The sequence below is a fragment of the Bos indicus genome, chromosome 16 (genome assembly GCF_029378745.1).
Source record: "Bos indicus isolate NIAB-ARS_2022 breed Sahiwal x Tharparkar chromosome 16, NIAB-ARS_B.indTharparkar_mat_pri_1.0, whole genome shotgun sequence".
NCBI lineage: Eukaryota > Metazoa > Chordata > Mammalia > Artiodactyla > Bovidae > Bos > Bos indicus.
This window is the reverse complement of record NC_091775.1, coordinates 21,445,677-21,459,781: the sequence shown is the minus strand read 5'-3', so window position 1 is coordinate 21,459,781 and position 14,105 is coordinate 21,445,677. Positions and strand designations below refer to the sequence as shown.

At 40.6% G+C, this 14,105-nt stretch overlaps 1 protein-coding gene across 2 annotated transcripts in view; it reads left to right on the top strand.

The window, feature by feature from the left end:
* Window positions 1–14,105, top strand: part of ESRRG (estrogen related receptor gamma) — a 703,351-nt gene that overhangs the window by 44,947 nt on the left and 644,299 nt on the right. Inside the window, exon 1 of one of the 2 annotated variants that reach the window (XM_070767941.1) lies at window positions 6,004–6,213. The exons of the other annotated variant lie outside the window; for it this stretch is intronic. The gene's annotated coding sequence lies outside the window, so the exon portion shown is untranslated. Of the gene's footprint in view, window positions 1–6,003; window positions 6,214–14,105 lie in introns of those variants that run through there. 2 annotated transcript variants of the gene reach the window in all.

Here is a 14,105-nt window from a genome sequence, read left to right as displayed (position 1 = left end):
AATCTCCTGATGATTCCAAAACAAATTCTCTGGTTACAGATTTTTGTCTAAATCTCTGCTAAGGCTGGTGGAATCCGGCTGTTGCACAAGTCTTGAAGCTTAGTATATCCCAAACCAAATTCATTATTTTCTCAGCATCACCTTTATTTGTATCTCTTTAACATCCTATCACTAATTCAGTTGCCCAAGCCAGTCAGGAAAGTCTGTCGATTCCAGCTTTCCTGCTAAGTTCCCTCCCATGTCTCTTCCCCACCTCACTGCCACAGTTTTGCCCACAGCGTCCATTCCTTGGCACCTAACAGATGCCCTGCATCTTAACTGTACTCCCTGAAACAATGAGTATTTCTCCAAACTAATCCATCTTTCTTAGTACCCACAGCAGTGTCCAGCCAGCTTAAATCAAACCAGAGGGCCCTTCTTATTTTAATTCAATATTCAGATCTTTTTAAAAGGGTGGCCCATTTTCTCCATATTCAGTAAAATACCTTGGTAATAAATTTCTTTGATGATTGAAGCTTTTATTGTGTCTCAAGGCCATCATTCTGAATATTGGTGATTACTATACACTCTCCATGTTGTAGTCAGCATGACATTTGGCTGAAATGGATGTGTTATTCTCTTTTAAGTTCAGTTTTTAAAATAAACTATTCTTACGTCAGTGGTTCTTAACCTTTCTGGAGTCATGAACCCTTTTGAGAATGTGATGAGACGTATGGGTCTTTTTTGAGAGCAGTGCATAGACACACACAGGCACACACACATGTTGCCTACAACTTCAAGACTCCCTTATTCATTCATGGAGCATGAAATCTGGGTTGAGGACCTCTGCCTTATATGATATTGTGGTCTTTCATAAAAAAGGCATGGAATGCATTTCTGTTTTAAAGAAATGGTCTTATGAACTTGGTCCTGGTTGATAAATGGCTGTTCTTACTACTTGGACAATGTCTTTCAAGTATGGAGTGGATAGGGTCATTGATCTGTATTGTCATTCTGATTATAAGCCTAAGTATCTGTAGGACTTTGTGATGTCCTATAACTAGCAAGATGTAGTAGAAATCAATTTAGATCCTCAGCCAGAGGACCTAAATTCTTGTCTTTCTATGCTCTACTAAGTTTGTAAAAAAATTTTAGAGACACAACTCTAGTGTAAAATGAGGCACATCTGCCATGATTGTATTTCATTGTATTGGAAGAGTGTTTTCCTTCCTGCCATTTCACTTTATCCTAACAAAGACCTGATGAGAAGGTTGGTGAGTTAAAATTTTTCAACGCATAGGAATAAATAAGGAAAGGAACACAGAGAGAAGCGTCTTCCAAATGAGTTACATCAGGGAATATATAAGAGGTCCCATTCTGGTTCTAGCTCCCTCCTGTCTTCACCATATACCTGTGCTCTTCAACTAACTTCATGATTTAATTCAGGATAGCAACACCTGAATCTTAACTCATCAAGGCATAAATGGTTGAACCCATTTACCTCAAAAAAGGTTGTACAACACTCTGATTGTGGTAGAGAGAAAAGTTGTAGGCAAGTATGAATAATGACTAATAACATTGTGGCTGATATGGTCGGTTACTGGTATACACAGTTATTAATCATTTTATCTCATATAAAAGGGGCCATCTTGGAAAAGGTAGTAAGTTTGAACATATTTCGGTGTATGGATTTTTTTTCTGAGCTACTCTTAACTATACTCAGGAATTAGAAATACAGTTGTGGTTAATTTTACCTGAGCTCCCCAGCATATTTTTGTATTTTCCAAAAATCCAGTCCTACTAGACTGCTTACTTTTCTCCTTGTGCACGAAGGAAACTGCCGTTAAGAATGATTCAGTCTTTTGCCAGATATCACCCGATCAATAGTGGATCCAAGAGAAGATCACAAGGGACTATGGTTCCCCACTTATTTTCCTATCTTTTAAAGCAGGAAAATGAGTATCTTGACACTTAGAAAATTAAAAATACAGCAGAGAAATGTTCATAAAAGCTAAAAAGTCATAATTGTCTAATTGCCTTACAAATATTACAATTATATATGTGTCCACTCTTTTCCCTCATTCTCATTAAGTTCTACCCCATCAGAATATGTTTCCCCAGGGACTTCCCTGGTGGTCCAATGGCTAAGACAATGTGCTCCCAATGCTAGGAGGCCCAGGTTCAATCCCTGGTCAGGACACTAGATCCCGCATGCTACAACTAAGAGTGTCTATGCTCCAACTAAAGATCCTGAGTGCCACAATGAGCACCAGGTACAACCAAATTTTTTTAGAAAATATTTACAACCAAATAAGTAAATATTTTAAAAAATATACATTTAAGAATATGCTTCTCCAATTAAATAGTTTTGCCTATGATCTTACCTGGGCTACCCTCATAGCTCAATTGGTAAAGAATCCGCCTGCAATGCAGGAGACCCCGGTTCGATTCCTGGGTTGGGAAGATCCCCTGGAGAAGGGAAAGGCTACCCACTCCAGTATTCAGGCCTGGAGAATTCCATGGAGTTGGACACAACTAAGTGACTTTCACTTCACATGATCTTACTTGGTTTTTTCAGGGCCTGTCTGAAATATGGAGAAATAAACTTGCCTTTTGTCCAGTTAAAAGGATAAAACATTTGCTATGTTAAATGTTCGATGTCTGTCAAATTAAACATTGGCATCCAAGCTCTCCAAAGGGCACTTTTGTGTCAATGAGTGATCAGAAACTGTTTAACGAGAACCAGTTGTTGTACTTGGCACTTTGTTAGGCAAGCCAGAAAAGACAGGGAACAAAACTCAAAAACCTATAGTCCTGTTACAAAGGAATTGAGAGTGGAGAGTTAAAAGCAAACCCCTGAAATGGTTAAATAACAGTGATGTCATATGTAGAAGTGAACACCATAGAACAGAGACGATGATCACACTCAAGAATGGTAAATAATGGTTTTGTGTGCAAAATAAAATTTTGACTTGGACTTGACCAATCACATTGAATGCTTGGGCAATGACATTGGAGTAGGAGTTAACAGAAGGTGTGCCGTGGGCAGTGGGTGTCTAGCCTGACTGCAGGACAGTTGGGATGCAAGTTGAGTAGGTAGGTGAGTAGACAGGCAACGAGCTTAACAATGGCAGCTCAAGGCACTTGAATTTGAATCCCAACTGTGTAACTTTGGGCAAATTACTTAACTTCTCTGTCCCTCTGTTTTCTTGGGGGATACAATGTGAATAACCAATAACCCTTCTCTCACACTGAGGTTGAGAAGATTTAATTAGGTTTATTACTTCTAAACACACGGTTAGAACAGTGCCTTGTATATGTTCCATCCACCTTAGCGCTTTTACGCCCTTTGGTTTGATTGGGAAGTTACAAACAATTGTACAACTTCAATTGTACAATCAGTTGTAAACTGAACATGTTACAACAATATCAACTATTATATTTAGGATAAAGCCAGAAAATAAAGACTTGAAAGTAGCCTGAGAAGTTTGAACTTGAATAAACAAGAGAGACCAGTTCCCCACCGGAACTGGATTTAGACAAGCTGGGCTTACAAGGGATCTACTCAAACCTCCAGAGAGCTTGAGTTCGTCGCCTCAATACTGGTTGCTCAATAGCTCAGCTCTGGGGGAGGAAACTGCTTGGTGACCTGCACAAGCATGTGGATTGGTGACAAAACAGCACAGAAGGCATTTGTCTGAACAAAAAAACTTGAATTTCAAGGGATTAAAGTTAGTCACATTTTGATGGTTCTTTCTCTTGGCAGTGGGTCTTTAAGGGTCTAGTTCTGAGGTTAATAAGTAAACAAGCTGGAGAACCAAGTTGGTAGATGGAATATTAATGAGTCCCTCTTGGATAGTTACTGAAAAGTCACCAAGAACATGGAGAGATGATGTCTCCTTAAGAGTTCTGAATAGACTCTGCCTTCTTTAGAATCATCTTTGACCCTGATAACCTCTAAACACGGGACAAAACTACACTGATTCATCCTTTGGGCATTCCAAGAAGACTGATAAGCAAAGCTAGACAACTATGTCTGATTATTAAGGGTGATGAGATAGAGTTCACTTCTGGAATGTACTAAGTCAGGAGTCCTGAGACCCTCCCTAGGTTTATTTTAGTGAGGTTCTGCTCCAATGTAAATGGTCTGGTCTTTGCATAATTACAATGACTTCCCTCTGGAATTTGCTAGTGATTCTTGATCTGTGAGTTGAAATGGAAAAGCCCTAGGAATTGACTTGTTGTTTTCATTACATGGAGCCAACCTCTCAAATAGGTAAACTGTTTTTAAACCTACAGCAGCTGAAGATTATTTTGGATGAGTTCAAAAGTTTTTCTCAGATTGGGGAGAAAAACTTTTGAACTCATCCAGATTTGACACTCTCCTTCATGCTTACTATTTTGCAAACTTGGCTTCTGCTGTCATCTTTTAGGAATTTGAATCAGTGACTTCACTTATTCATGATGGTGACCAAGGTCAACAGGGGCTTTGGAGGGGGGCGGTAAAAAAAATCCTAAGCCCATTCTACTACCCCAAGTGGGGAATTAGTGATAAAGAAGGGCAAAGTGTTTGCCAAACCTCATGCTAGATTTTTATTTTTCAGCAATGCATAGTACTGTAGTGATGAACATACACAAGACTGTGATTAATAGAAGCTACGTAAAACATACCAATGTACAAGTGATGTAAACTACAGATTACAAAAAGACATGCCCTCCGTTTTACCTGTCATGTAGACACACCATCTAAAATGCATTCTCATGTTTGCAGAAACAAACACAAAGGAATATTTTTTGAGACCTTCCCTACTGATTCCAGAGAACATGAGAGAAGTGACCCATAGAGTGAATGATCAGCAATAATATCTTGGTATTAAAAAAAAAAAAAAGTTTTCTTGCTGTTGTAGAAGAATTCAAATAAAAGGTAGTTCTCCTTTCTGCCCTTTTAAACTCCCCTTGTGGGTCAGACGTCCGGGAGCACCCCCAAATTTCCGGATGTGTCCAGAGAGCCCCTCAAATAGGGAGTTGGTCCTATTCTGTCTTTCTCTCTCTTTTTCTTCCCTGCCCTCCCCCCCCCCCCCCCCCATTTTTAAAGGGCTTTAAGGAACATCTCTGGGAGACAAAAATAGCTCCAGTTGTGAGAGGCCTACACGCTGGGAATGCAACTGAGGGATGCAAGTCAGCAAGTGCCAGCCGAGAACAGGAATGTCTGGCCCTGGGTGGATGCTCCTTGCTGTCTGGGTGCCGCTTCTCTGCCTGGGCCCGGTGGGTAGAAGGGAAAATGGTTTTTCAGGGGTGGGCGGTGGGTCGGGATGGTTTGGGGTCTGGCCTTGGAAGGAACAGAGACCCCAGCGTTCGGGGCCGAGGGGCGCTTCTTTCCCCTCCCCCCAAGTTTCCCCAAACGTCTTTTGCCCAGCCGGGGATTGGCGAAGGTCAAAAGGGAGCCGTTGGCACTGAATGTCACCCTGAAGGTAAAATGAAAGACAAAAGATGAACGCATGCTTGCTTTCCTCTCGGCAGCGGCGGCTGCGGCGGCAGTAACAGCAGCAGGATTTAAAGGGGAAAAAAAAAAAAAACCCACACACACAAAAAACCCACACGCACAGACACATAAATACACACCCAGAGGCGTCAATTATGCCAACGCAATAATGCAATCAAATCATGACAGTGCCGGGATTTTTTTTTTTTTTTTGGAGAAATCTAGATATTTATTTTGCAAAAGGGAGAGAGAGAAAGGCATGCAAACAGAAACGTGCACATACCACGTAACCACCCGAGGAGAACCTGGCAGCCTCTCTCTTCTTCTGCCAAGTTATCATTGAGAAAACAGACAGGCATCATGACGTCCTGGGTCACAGGGAGTGCGGACCGACGCTACCAAGAGCAAAGGGAGGCGCCCGGGCGCTCCGGCTAGCGGCGGGCGCCCCTCGGCCCCTGGCCGCCCGGCTCGGTGAGTGCACAGCCGCGCGGGACGCGGACCCCGGGGCCCAGACCGGCCCCGCACCCGCGGGGGCCCAGCGGGGGGCCGTGCCCTTGGCCCCGGCGCGCCGGCCGGCACCCCCTCGCCCGCCCGAGGTCGCGGGAGCCCAGTTAAAGGAGGCGTGTGTAAGATGTGCAATGTTCCTGCATGGGGGTTTTGTAGACTTTCCCAGCCAAAGCGACCGGCTTCGGCTTCTTTAAAATCCCCGACGACTCACCTGCTTAACCTGCTGCAGTTCTGACCCTGCCAAGGTAACTGGTCCAAACCCTTATCATCAACATCTGGAGACAGACATTTGCATCGGGGGCATCCTTGATTTGCAGTCCTGGTGGAAATCTCTATTGCTCCCCCCCCTTCCCCCCTTCACTTGTTTAGAGTCTCTCGGAGGAAAAAAAAAAAAAAAAAAGCAACCCCTCCCTCCATAACACAACCATGAGCACTGTCCCCCTGTCGTAGACTCGCCTTACCATGACTGCAAAACTGTCAGCGCGTGTGTGCTAGAGACACTGATCAATTCTCATTTCCATGAGATTTGTTCTTTAAAACGCCTCTCCCATCCCCCTTCCTGGATCGAGACTTCAGGGCTTGGGAAAGTGGCAAAGAGTAAGGGCAGAGTTAGGGCGCCGGGACCGGGGTGGGGGATGAGTAGGGGTGGGGGCCCTAGGGGGCGAGGGGATCGGGGCAGGGGGTCGTTGGGGAGAGGGTGGTGTCCGGAGTTGAGGACCGCTGTCGTGGGCTGGAAAAATCCTTCTGGTGCTTGCTGCTGCTGTAGACCTAGGTGTCTCCTTCCTGTCCTCTACGCCTCACCCTCTGTGTTTCCCCAACGCGTTCACCTTCCCGTGGGACTCTCTGAAGTTACACGGAGGTCACCCGACCGTCATTTAAGTATTTCAAACCACCCACCCCCTTCTAGCCTTCAAGTCTCTCCGATGGATCTGCAGGCTAGACCCCCTCCCCCCCACCCCCCCAATGTTTGGTGATGAGAGTCTCAGAGACAGAGACACACAGAGGGCCAAGCTCTCCTCCTGTTCCCTTCCCTGACCCACCCCCCCCACCCCCCTTTTCAGAATCTTAATGAACATTTCTGGAAAAGTCCGGAAGGGCCTGGAGAAGTCCCTCGCGGTGCCTCGATGTTGTGGAGTGATTCTGTCTGTGTTTCTCTCTCCTGCTTGCTCGGGTGATGTTGTGAATTGCCACACGGGGCGGTTTCAGCTACGGAGGCTTGTTTGCTGTGGGTTGGTGTTGTAGGGCCAAGCACCAGTGGCCTCCCAAGAAGACACGGGCAGACACTGAAAGCACGTGATTTTTGCTACTCCAAACCAGAGGGCAATGTTGAAAATAACACCTTTTCTCTCTCTTTAAAAAAAAAGAAAAAAGAGGAAAAAAGAAAGAAATGCTCAGCATGTGAGTTAAGTGCAGCTGTTAGGGCCACGTATGACTTCCTACTCTTTTCAGAACACTCCTGCTTAATACTTTAAGTCAAGAAGCAAGTGACCTGGGGATGTTTTGAAGTGGTGCGGAGCAGCTGAATGACTTGGTCTAGTTTTGAAGAGAGACTCTCTTTTGTTTCTCACGCTGCCCAAAGTCCAAATAGGGGAGTGTGTTTGGAAAAGGCCCAAACTCAGAAGCAGCAGGCAAGAGAAAAGGGGAAGAAAAGTTCTCCAGGGGAAGGCAGGGGATGTGGTTGGGGAATGGGAAAGGGGTGTCTGGATTCTTTTTTATTTTTTCCTGTCCAGTAGGTTTGATGTTACCAAAATGAGTTAACCAACCTGAGAAACAGTTTTCTGTCCTTGTAGGGAGGAGAGGGAAATTTGAACAGTTCTCAGATCTGAGCTGAGGAATAGCTGACAGAAGAAGGTACTTGAAAATATGGATGGAGATGAAGTCACGTGATGGGGCTTCTTTTCCTTTAAATACGAAAAGAATCGAGTATATCATGAAACAGGCCTAGATGATTTCTCAAATATAGATCTGTCTGTTAAGCATGGCTTTGTTATTTTTTATTAAAAACAGTTCTCATAACTCTTTCCACTCATGTTATGGAGAATTAGAAGCGTTTCTGTGGAGGATGGTATCATATAACACAGAGAGCTGTCCATTGACTGGGGAGATGAATGTCAATAAAAGATCATTTCTTCAGCAAATCAAAATAGCATTTAAATCTTAGTGCCTAGTGTCTACTGAAACCCGCCAGTCTTCATTAAGGGGGGATTGCCAAGGGAGTCAAGGGAACTTCTGATGGGTGGTGCTTTAACAAAATAGAGCAGGTCGATCCATTTGGTTTCTATGTCTGTGTCACTCAATTTACTCTGTACAATTTTTTCAGAAATTAAAAGGTTACCAAGAGAGTTCCATGTTCCCATCTCCAACTGAGCACCACTTATTACTGCGACAGGATTTCAATATTAAGTGATCTGGAAGATATTTCATCTTTCACTTTGAGTTCTGAATTTGAATCAGCATGAGATGGCAGGACAGCCAGATAAGGTGTAACCAACCTCCCTCGTAGGCAGGCAGCCGAAGGGCTGGGAGGGAAGGTGTTGCTGAGAAGAATATTTGAGGCTGTTCTCAGGAACCTTGTTTACAGGGATATTTCAGTTGCAGCTAGAATTTTCGCAAGAGCCTGCCGGAGGTAATGGGCTTATGTTTGAAATTGATCCCAAGTGTCTCTCTGTGTTGTTTTTTTTTTTCTTCTTCATGAACTTGCTACTTACCTTAGCTGAACAGTCAAGGCAAAACTTTCCTGATGCCCTGTGACATTTAATAATATAGACAAATCCCTGGTTTAATGTGTCCCAGGAAGGTAGGTTATTTATGAGATTCTCTTTTTTTACAGATGTGTCCATGCAAGTAGCTTTAGCCCTGTTTTATTTCTTTTTTAATATTGTGCGTGCTTGATTGTGTTCAATGCAAAACAAATCACATCCAAGGAAGTTAAAGGCTGCCTTACAAGTTGACCTGTGAAATTGGTTTCAATTAGACACTGGAGATCTCATTATCCCAGTGAGGGAAATTTATGACATAGAAAGTAGGAATTTTGTATTTGTTTCAAAATTGTTGGAAAACGCTGGGAACAGAAAGATTTTGAGGGAAATGCCAAAAGCCACATTAATGAAGAAAAACAATGTTGAGATACTTTTGAATAATAGATAGGATATGTAATGGTCAACCACAAGATAAAATTTTTACACAGTATCTTTATGGCTTTAAATGGGCTGCATTGTAAACTAAGCTTACTCCTCTATTAAGTCATTATACTTTTCAATTATTTAACATTTCTGGCCAACCTATCTTCTGTGGTCTTTTTCTGTACACACCAGAAATGATGTGTACACTAGTAATTGCTGGTTGCTAGTGTGGGGAGTTTGCAGTGGAGAAAGGTTTAATTTTAACTTCTTGGGATAAATACTACAAAGAATGCACAGAGGAAAAAGCAAAGGTATGGAAACAGATGGAGCGCTGTGCAATGAAGAGGCTACAGCCTCGAAATGTACCTAATACCATTTGAGTTACTTTCAACTTACTAAGAAACCTGGACAGTATCTGCCTTCTAGGTACTGTGCATTTGGAAATACTATATCTCTATTTAAATGCAGATCTCTTCTGTTTTCTCCAGGGAGCAGTTGGCGAATCTTTCCATTGAACCAATGGTATTAAAAACCCAACTGAAAATTTCTTTGTGAACAATAGAGTCTGCCGTTTTGAAGTCATGATTACCTAGTTTCAGAATATTTTGATTTTTTAAAATTCACTTACAGTATCTTTATAAAGTCAAAATATGTACCTCATGTGCAAACAAAGAAATTTTCTCTTGTCACTTTGTTGTCAGTTTTTAAAAAGCTGTGAAATCTGCTTTACAATTTAGTTTTTGAGGTTAGCAGTGTCATTCCAGTAGAGTAAGTGGACCTTAGGAATCAGAGTAGGGAATTGTATAGGAGTCCTATATGCTCCTTATGGCCTCAGGTGAGCAAATGGCATAGGGTGCTGCAGGAAAGTTCAAGTATCTTCCTCTAGAACCATCTTCTTTACATTACTTTCGTAATAGTGTTTTGTACTGGAATCAGTGGTAAGTGGTGGCCAACAAGGAGAAGGACCTTCTTTTGAGAGATGATGGCAGAAAATAATTCAGTCTTTTGGTACAGAAAGTGGACACACCACCTTCCGGTTTTGAATCTTCAGATTCAGGTCACTGGAAATATCTTTGGAAATCATTAAATAAAAATTCCCTAAGAACATATGGTAGTGATGCTAAGACTCTTTTTCACATAGCTAGGGCATTTCCTTTTCCTTGGAAATTAGATGCCATTCATTCAAGTGCCTGAATGATTTCCAATTGCGAAGGCTCACTCCCCCCGTAGCTGCTTGGATGTAAATTCTTCCTCCCATTCTCCTTCTGATATGTACACCTTAAACTATTTTATAATGTGCTTATACCATTATGCTCAGTAATACCTGTGCTTGTGAAGAAGAATCATTGGTAGTTTTAAGTCAGGCCTCTGTTTATATTTCTATTGTGAAAGATACTTTTATTTGTGTAAACAAGGGAATGATCATAGTTAGCACAAAAGGGGGGTTAAATACGTTTAGAATTCCTGTGGTCACATGCCAGACCCTGGAGAATTAAAGCTATCTTATTTACTTATGGACACTTACAGCTGTTTCAGATGGCACATCTGGTAAAATAAATAACTTGGATAGGGCCCTATAAAGGATGCTCGCTAATGAATGTCCTGATTTTTCTTTCTTTACACAAATGAATTCTTGTTTTTAACGTGGCAAATATGCGTAGCTGTCACAGTGATCTTTGACTGTTTGGAAGATTCAAATTTAGGATGCTAACTTTATATGAAGCATAGAAAAACTTTTGTACTCCTGATACTTATGTGGTAGGATAAACTGTGTTTTCCTGTATCTGTGTTACCAGAGTGACCCATTTAAATTCAATCTCACTCTAAGATATATTAGATTAATAAGGCTGATTTTATGACCATTATAATTTATATTCACAAATACTTGTTTTAATTAGCACAATTATAGATTGTGAGGTAAATTTCCATATATGTTAAACACTGATAACAGAAAATAACTAACATTTGTATAAGCGTGTTATGGTTTGTAACCATACATTATCTATAAGCTGTTCTTTAGAAGAATATCTATTGCATTTTCTTATGCAAGAAGGCAATCAGTTTTTATAATGTAAACATCATATGAAAAGAGATGCTTTTATCACGGTCTCCTTCCTCACTCCCTTCCTCTTTCCATCCTCATCCTTCCTTCTTTTTTTAAAAATTTTCTTAATCAGGAAAAAAAAAAATCTAATGATGCTTTTTTTTTTTTGGAGGAGCGCGTATAATTGCCCATCACACATTTCTATTAAAAAAGAGGCTGCAACAAGCAATCCAGCATTATTTTTGGAACCTATCTTCTGCCTACCAGTGTTCTTGAGGAAAATGTAAGGTTGCAGAAATCATTTCATGCCCTGTATGTTTTCAAACATAAATCAGGAAAATTGTTAGCAAGTTATAGCTCTTCTTAGAGACTGTGGCTATAGCGCTCTAGTAAACACAGGCTATATATTTTTCCAAGTTATTATGTGTGGAGAGAAATCCAAAGTTGGCTATTTAGATGAACCGTTTAATTCGGTTATTAGAAATTCATGTTCTATTTAGGATGAACATTTATTTTCCAAAGGTTACAGAAATGGGACATAATACCTTTAGGACCCTTTGGATCCATCAGAGTTAGAAATTTGTGCTTTTTAGCTAATGGGTATTACTGAACATTGATCTTCAGCTCAGGGACAGTCAAAATGGTCCTGAGCAGAGTTTATAGTATGACCTGCCTGTCCTCTTCATCTGAGAACCTTGTCCCTTTGTTTCTTCATTTCTGAAATGAAGGGGTGTGCCTTGATGGTCTCCAGTGATTCTGAATTAAGTGATTGATTAATAATGAATAAACCAATTAATCATACTTTGGGTTATTTCTCTTCTATAAGCTAAGTATTTACATAAGCGTAGCCTTTACGCCATGACTGGAGATGTTAATGTGTAGAGTAGTAAGTCAGCTCAGGTTCAGGGGTTTGAAATGAAAGCCTCATGAAACTTAGACACTCAAGTTTTACACTGAAATTTTTCATTTGTAGATTAATTATTAGTTCAAGCTTTTTTTTTCCCACAGAAAATAATCTTAAATGCAGATGACTTTACTAGGCGAGGCCATAAAATTTTGCACTACTTATTAGAGTAAATTATTGTACATCAGTGATGGAAAAAAATGCAAAAAAAACAGTGCTGTTATGAAACAAGTGATGAGAGTAACATAAAGGCAATAAAACTGACTGATAGTTTATCATTTATCTAGATTCTGGAGGGTTGATATTTAAGAGAATACACATATAAATGGAAGTTAAAAAAGATAGATGGAAACTATTACAGAGTATCTGAAAGGGACTTAAAAAAAAATTATGAATGAAACTTTTAGTAACTTCAGGATTTTTAGAGACAGGGTTGCAAAATATTTCTTTCCCTGGGAATAGTGTAAATTAGCAGTACACCTAAGTTTATCACCTATAATATGATTTGGGTTTTGACAGCCAATTATTGAAAAGTGGGAAAGTGAAAAAAATGTAGAGAAACAATTCAGTTTGAAGTAATTGGCCAAGATGTGAGAGAAGAAAAGATAGAAGGCAGCTGAAGGTAGAAAAGAGGCATATGGGTGGGTGTGTGTACATGCGGGCATGTGTGTGTGTGTGTTTGTGTATTTGAATGAGAAAGAGCTTGGTCTGCATTTAACTGATCTGTATGATGAGGAACCAAAAGGAAAAAGAGGGAAGCTAATGCATGCACATTCTTCCTGAAGAGAATATGGTATGTGAATTACGTGGAAAAGTATTGGAATTACAGTTTGAGCATGCATTTTGAAATTTTTCCTGGGCCATTCATGCCTGTCTGACCTTGGGGAATTATTCAGTTCTCTGAATTTGTCGTATCGGTAAACATGTAAATAAGAAAAGCATTTGATTCCAAGATGGTTGTGGGAGTTGAGTGAGACTCATGGCTGTACAAGCGCTTGAATATTCTCTGTATTTTTATATGGTGAGGAAAAGTCACTGGGTCAAGCAATTCTTCATGCTGAACAGGTCTGCCCAAGGCTGAGGTCGATTTGTTTAGCTCCAGAGTGGTCTTTGGGAAGCGTGTTTCTTGTCCACTCTGGTCCAAGAACTGTGGACCAAGTATGTGGTGGGTACTTCACATAATATTTTATTTAAGGAGGAAGCAGGAAATAGTATGCAGCTGGCCAGCTGAATGGAGCAAGCCTGGTAATTCTAATGTATGCAATGCCAGTGCACATATTTACCCGCCCTTACAGATGGCCACAGCTTGTCTAAATACACGTGTGAATGACTTTGGAAACAAAAACAATGAATCCAGTCACTGATTTCTTTGTCTCAAACACTGCCTGTCATTCCACTTTTGCCTTGACATTGATGTTAATCTAGACTTCCCTGGGTTTTTGTTAAGGCTGAAGGAATCATTGTTTGGCAGTAAGTACTAATTAATAATGATATAAATTTCATTCAAGGAAAAATTTCCAAGATACAACAGAACTAATTAATGTAATGCATCAATTGAACTCCAAATTCTAGATTATATACAGATCTCTTTCAAAAAGATTTTTATGTAGGATTCACTGATAAGTGTCTAGCCAATTCTTCCGTCAGAAATGGACTACATTTCAAAACCTAAAGTGAAGCAGTAGATCAAGAATTATTGAAGGAATCTGGACTGTTTGTGCAGACAGCATATTTTTTTAAAAGCTTCAGAAATCTGCTTGGGTTTTACCTGAGGTTGGTTGGCAGTGTGTTCTGCTCTAATTCACAAGATAATGATCAATGTAATTCTATACTTGGTGACTTGTCAAACCTTGAAACTAAAGGGAACCTAGAAATCATGAGATATCTAAGGATCAAGTTTGAATTTAAAAGTAAATATTAAATGTTCCCTATCAAAATTCATTGGGTTTTGTATAGATATATGTATAGAATATATGTTAAACCAATGAAGAAAACAGTTTTGGGGTGGTTTAATTATGAGGCAATGTTAAAAACTTTGACATGTGTATAATTATTTGAAAGTAACTG